Below are 6,000 nucleotides of genomic sequence, written 5' to 3' on the forward strand. Positions count from 1 at the left end.
AGGAGAGCTGAGGTCAGTCCATCTTTAACTCCAGCCCGGTAGCCTAGTCATCAGTGGCCACACTGATTAATTAATGGAGCCCATTATAAGCAGTGATACACAAAACGTCCTGGAAGGTAGAAATGATTCAGTCCTACTTATAGAGGGACTTTCAGTCTCACATAATTAAGGGGCCCAGAACAAGGATTTATATGCTATTGGTATGATAAGTTATGTTATTTTATTAAACAAAAAAATGTTGGAATCTACTCCTATTTCTGGAACAGCCTGCTATTCACTGGGATAATTCGAGAAGATTTATAGGCTCAAAATAAAACAGGAGGTCGAGCACGGTGGCACACACCTGTACGCCCAGCAGCTTTTAAATAAAATACAAAATAGATTCGGGGATGTGGCTCAGTGGTCAAGTGCTCCTGAGTTCAAACCCCGGTACACCCCCACCCTTCTCAAAAAATAGATGAAGCAAACGTCTGTTTCATATTTATTTCTTTTCCTAGAATAGAATTTAAATCCCATCAAGCCTCTAGATCCCATTTATCAATTTACAGGAAATACAGGGGACAAAGAATACAGTAAAGAACGTATTGCAATTATGCCTCTCGGATGCAGTCAGCAAAATCTAAACTGTAGGGATATTATACAGAACCTAATTCCTTCAACAAATAAATTGCAAAAAGAAAAATGGAGCTGAAGGAATAACTGTTATTCAGCTTTCCATTACTTTGACAATAACTGATAATCAACTAAAAAAGAAGTAAGGATTATTTTGACTCAGGATTTCAGAGGTTTCAGTCCAAGGTCACTTGGCTGGAATGCCTTTGGGTCTGTGGCAAATAGTACATCATAGGAAGCATGTGATAGAGCATGCTTACCTCATGGCAGCCAGAAATCAAAGAGAGAAACAGGAAGAAACTGGAGTCCTATCATACCCTTCAAGAGCATGCTCCTGAAGACCTAACTCCCTCCCACTGGGCCTCCTGAAGGTTCCACCACCTCCCAGTAGCACGAAGCTGAGGGCCAAGCCTTTAACACGTGGGCCTTTGGGAGATATTCCAGATCCAAACTATAGCAGAAACCTTAGAGATCAAAACAAATGTAAGGAAAAAAAATCAGCAAATTGATACATGTAGACTCATTTGCATCCTGATTCAAATAAGCAATGTGAAAAACAGCATTAACAAATGTTTGTTTGTCATTTATGAGACGTTTGAAATGTGGACACTGACTGGATATTTTTGTGGTAATGATGCTGTAGTTATGATTTTTGAGTCCTTGTCTTTTAGAAATATGTACTGAAATATTTACCGATGAAGTAAAATGGCAAGAATTTACTACAGAATAATATGAAATGGGAAAATGAGAATATAGATGAAATAAGATGGGTTGATAACTGTTGAAGGCAAATAATCAGTAATTGGCATCATTATGTGATGTTGTATACTTTTGTTTAGTTTTTAAATTTTCAAAAAGAAAAACAATAGGCCCTTTTCTGGGGAAAAAAAAGTTTGTTAATTATTGGAAATTTAAAATGTGTTGAAAATGAAGAAAAATTTTTATACACTAGACTTTCTTTGCTCTCACATTACCCAGCTTTTTTTCTGTTTATAGGTAAAGATAGTCATTCACCCATAGAACTAAAAGCAGCCAGGCCTGGTGGCACAAACCTGAGGCAGGAGGATTGCAAGTTTGAGGCTAGCCTCTACAACTTAGCAAAACCCTGTCTCAAAAATTATTTTTAAAAGTGGGCAGGGGCTGGATACGGTGGCGCAGCATGAGATCCCAGCAGCTCAGAAGGCTGAGGCAGGAGGAGGTTCAAAGCCAGCTTCAATAAAAGTAAGGTGCTAAGCAACTCAGTGAGACTCTTCTCTAAATAAAATACAAAAGCGGGCTGGAGAAGTGGCTCAGTATTTGAGTGCCCCTAAGTTCAATCCCCAGTACCTCCCTTCCCTGCAAAAATGTGGGCAGGGTGGAGTCTAGGGATGTAGCTCAGAGGCAGAGTACCCATGGATAACCAAATAAATAAATAAATAAACCAAAAGCAAATACTATTAATGTCAGAGGGAAGAAATTCTCATTCCAATCCTGCAAATAAATCTACCTCAGAAGTTCTTGAGAAGCTGTTCTCTTCTGATTTGGAAATGTGATCTGACCCTGGTAGAACAGACACCTGAACAACAATACTGGAAAAGTTATACCTGGGTGGCAAATCCTGGGTAACCTGATGAAATGCATTATACTATACAGGAATGTTTTGATTGCATAATTTAGATTGATGTGGTAATTATTTCATCTGAGTTCATTACATAAGACTGTTTTTTCCAGCTACCATTTATGGACTATTTCTATGGGCCAATAACCTTTAGAACTTGTATATTTTGTCTCAATTTTTTATTTCTTATATTATCCTATGAGGTTGATATTAAGTGTTGTTTTGCCTGTTTTATAGATAAGGAAAGTGGTGCTGAGAGATTATATAACTTGTTCAAGATCAATAAAGTTACTAATAAGTACAATCTGAATTTAGTGAACACCATTTCCCTTCTGTCTCCCTATTATATATTATAATGAATATATTTGAAATGATTTTTGGAATGCTACCTAATCTCACTTCATATAAATAAGAAATTCAACCTGATCCCTATCAATGCTGTTTAGATTTACTTCTTTATCTTGTTTCATCAAAGACAAACCAATGTCAATTAAAAATGCTTCTCAAACTGGGCACAGTGGTACATACCTGTAATCCTAGCTACTAGGGAGAATGAAGCAGGAGAATCACAAGTTTGAGGCCAACCTGAGCAACTTAAGCAAGACTCTGTCTCAAAATAAAATTTTAAAAATGGCTGGGAATGTAGCTCTGTGCAGGGATTCTTGGGTTCAATTCTTAGGACAGGAGAAGGGGAGTATGCTTCTCAAGGATGGATTGATTTGTCTCAGAAAATAATGAAATCACAAAAGTTTGGTTCATGAAACTTGGTCTATCAGTGCATTTCATTGTCACTAAAACCCATAAACCATCAAAACACAAAACTTCTTAAAGTAATTCTTTGTTTAAAATGGAAGAAAGAATCTTCCATTGACCACAAAGCTAAATGAATACCCTCTCCATTCTAGCTATTTGTTCTTCGAAGATGGGTTTTGTGCAATAGAAAGGCTAGATTTTAGGGAATGATAAAGACACAGACCATTTGTTTATCCACTCAATGTGCATTTGTTAAGTGTTTACTATGGGTCTCTGTGGAAAAAAGGGGGGGGCTGGGATGTGGGGGGCATAGTCCTTGTCTCATAAATCCTATGTATATCATTGGGAAATACAGGTAATCAAATAAATAAAAGCAAAATTCGAAATTGTCTAAGTATCATTGAGGAAAAGGTCCACGTTGTATGTTAGTATATATTATAGGGACTTCACCTATTTTGGGGATAAGAATAGCATAGACATTGATTTTTTTTCTTTTAGTGGGGGGAGCCACACTTTAAGAACTTTTTAGAAAGTTCTACTTTCTGTATAATTGTGAGGATCTTAGTCCATAGGGCAAAAGTTATAAAAGGGTTCTTGCATGGACCTTGCACTTATTCACTAAATATTGAATTACATTTTTTGATCTTTCAAGTTTTATATTGCCCACAATGAATTGTTTTCTCTGCTAATTTAAAACCACATAGCAACTTGTATAGTAGCTAGTAAGTTGCATGGGAGAAGGAAAGAGGGTCCTTTTTGAGCCTATTCAAAGCTGCTTTTCTCAAATTGATAGGACATTGCCAAGGTCAGAAAGTCTAAAATTAACTCTACCAGCTGTGTTTTGGTTTGCTTCATATAGTTCATGGGCTCAGGGGGCTCAATCTGCTGGGCTTGCTTGCTGCTTCAAACCTCTGTGCTCTTAAAAAGTTTGTTTGCTTGGAGTGCTTGTTGTGCACAAGACACGGTAACTAAGCAGCTTGAAAGTATATGGAAACTAAACAAATAAGTCTGTCCTTGAATCTCATAAAAGTCTAGCAACAATGTAGGGGGATGAAGGAGTCATTGCTGAGTTTGTCAGATGAGCAGCTTAACTTTTAACCTTGCTGAAGTTTCCCAGAGAGCAGGCTGCTGATGTGCTGTCAAAGATCAAGAGATGATGATGATGTTGTTTTAGGGAGCCTTTTTTTTTTTTTTTTTGAGTCCACCCATCTCCACAAGGTCCTTTAACTTGAAGGACCATATATAGACATAAAGAGTATCCCAACTGGGTGCAACTTAAAAATATCCTAGGAATCAGCAGCTGTTATTTTCACCCACACAGATTCTCAGTTGGCTTAATTAAATATTTCTTAAGAGCTGTAGCCCTTTTAAGTTTTACCCTAGGTACTTATGCTGCATCCCCTACTCCATTGCCTTCCTCAGAAACAAAAGGCAGAGTGGAGGAATGAAAAAGATCAGTCAAAAACACTGCAGTGTTGGCATCAATGTAAATAATGAAATGTGGAAGTCAGATCTCTGTACATGGTTTTGAATTCCTGCTTATAAGACTGCTGGAATTCAAGGTCCCTTAGCCATCTCTAGTCTTAGCCATTTGTTCTCTCTTGCCTGTAGCCATTACCACACCCACTTCTTGGCATCTCTTTCTTGTTTTCCATAGTTGTCATAGTCATAACCATAGCAACCTGAGCAGGCCACAATCCTCTTATAGCTGGAGACACAAAATACTGCTTTATACATCATAATTACGCTGTCCTGCACCAACAAGAATCTGGTCCCAGATAGTCAAACCATTTGTTTTGCCTCAGGAGAAATAGTCTAACCCTACCTAAATATCACTATCCTTGATAAGGCATCAAAGCAACCAGGAAGCACCCACAGGGCAAAAAACTAAGTACTTAGTACCACCTTGAAATTTAACCAACTTCCAAATCCCTTATTTATAGACTGAACCCTGGTTTCACATAAATCATTTATTTGAATACAGAATAAAATGTAAATGAAAATTGTAATAGAAAAGAAGATTTCTTATCCAAAATTGAACTTTTTTAAAGGAAGGGATCTTGTAGTGCATCTCTCTCTCTCTCTCTCTCTCTCTCTCTCTCTCTCTCTCTCTCTCTCTCTCTCTCTCTTTCACACACACACACACACACACACACACACACAATACTGGGGATAGAACCCAGGGGCACTTAACCATTGAACCACATCCCCAGCCTTTTTTTGTATTTTATTTTGAGACAGAGTCTCACTGAGTTACTTAGAACCTTGCTTTGAACTCATGATCCACTTGCCTCTGCCTCACAAACCACAGGGATTACAAGCATGCACTACCATGCCTGGCTCTTGTAGTGCACTTCTTATAAGAGAAATTTCTGACACCTTCCCAGAGATTCAGTCAGTCCATCAGTCAGTAACATTTAATAAACACCTACCACAAATCAGTTTCCATGCTAAGAGTGAGAATTCAAAAGAAATACACATCATAACCTCAAGGAATTCATTTCTAGCAGCAGAAACTGGAATAGAAATCTTACAGAAAAAATAATCCCTCTTATAATAGGATTATATGCAAAGGGCTACAGGACACTAACTAGTGAAAAGAGGTTACTTTGAGAAAGATAAGGATCAAGGAGAGTTTTACCAATAAAGCTGTCATAAGAGGTTATTAGATCTTCGGCAAGTAAAGAAGGGGTGATGGAAAGTAAAGGCAGAGAGAAGGCACTGCAGAAAGAATGTAACAATGTAAAGCTCAGGGGCATAAAAATACATATATAAACCAAGATTAGTAGTACATTCCTGTAACCACATACCCAGGAGGCTGAAGCAGGAGAATCATAAGTTCAAGACCAGCCTCAGCAAATTAGTGATACTGACCCAAATTAAAACTTAAAAAGGTTGGGGAAAAAAAACTTGATGGTCAATTGCCCCTAGGTTCAATCCCCAGTACCCACCCACCCCACAAAACAAGTACAGTAAAAAAAAAAAAAAAAATGTTGACTGCCAGAATCACATACACCTTCATTCATTCAACAAATATT

Source organism: Urocitellus parryii, chromosome 10, assembly GCF_045843805.1.
Source record: "Urocitellus parryii isolate mUroPar1 chromosome 10, mUroPar1.hap1, whole genome shotgun sequence".
Classification (NCBI taxonomy): Eukaryota; Metazoa; Chordata; class Mammalia; order Rodentia; family Sciuridae; genus Urocitellus; species Urocitellus parryii.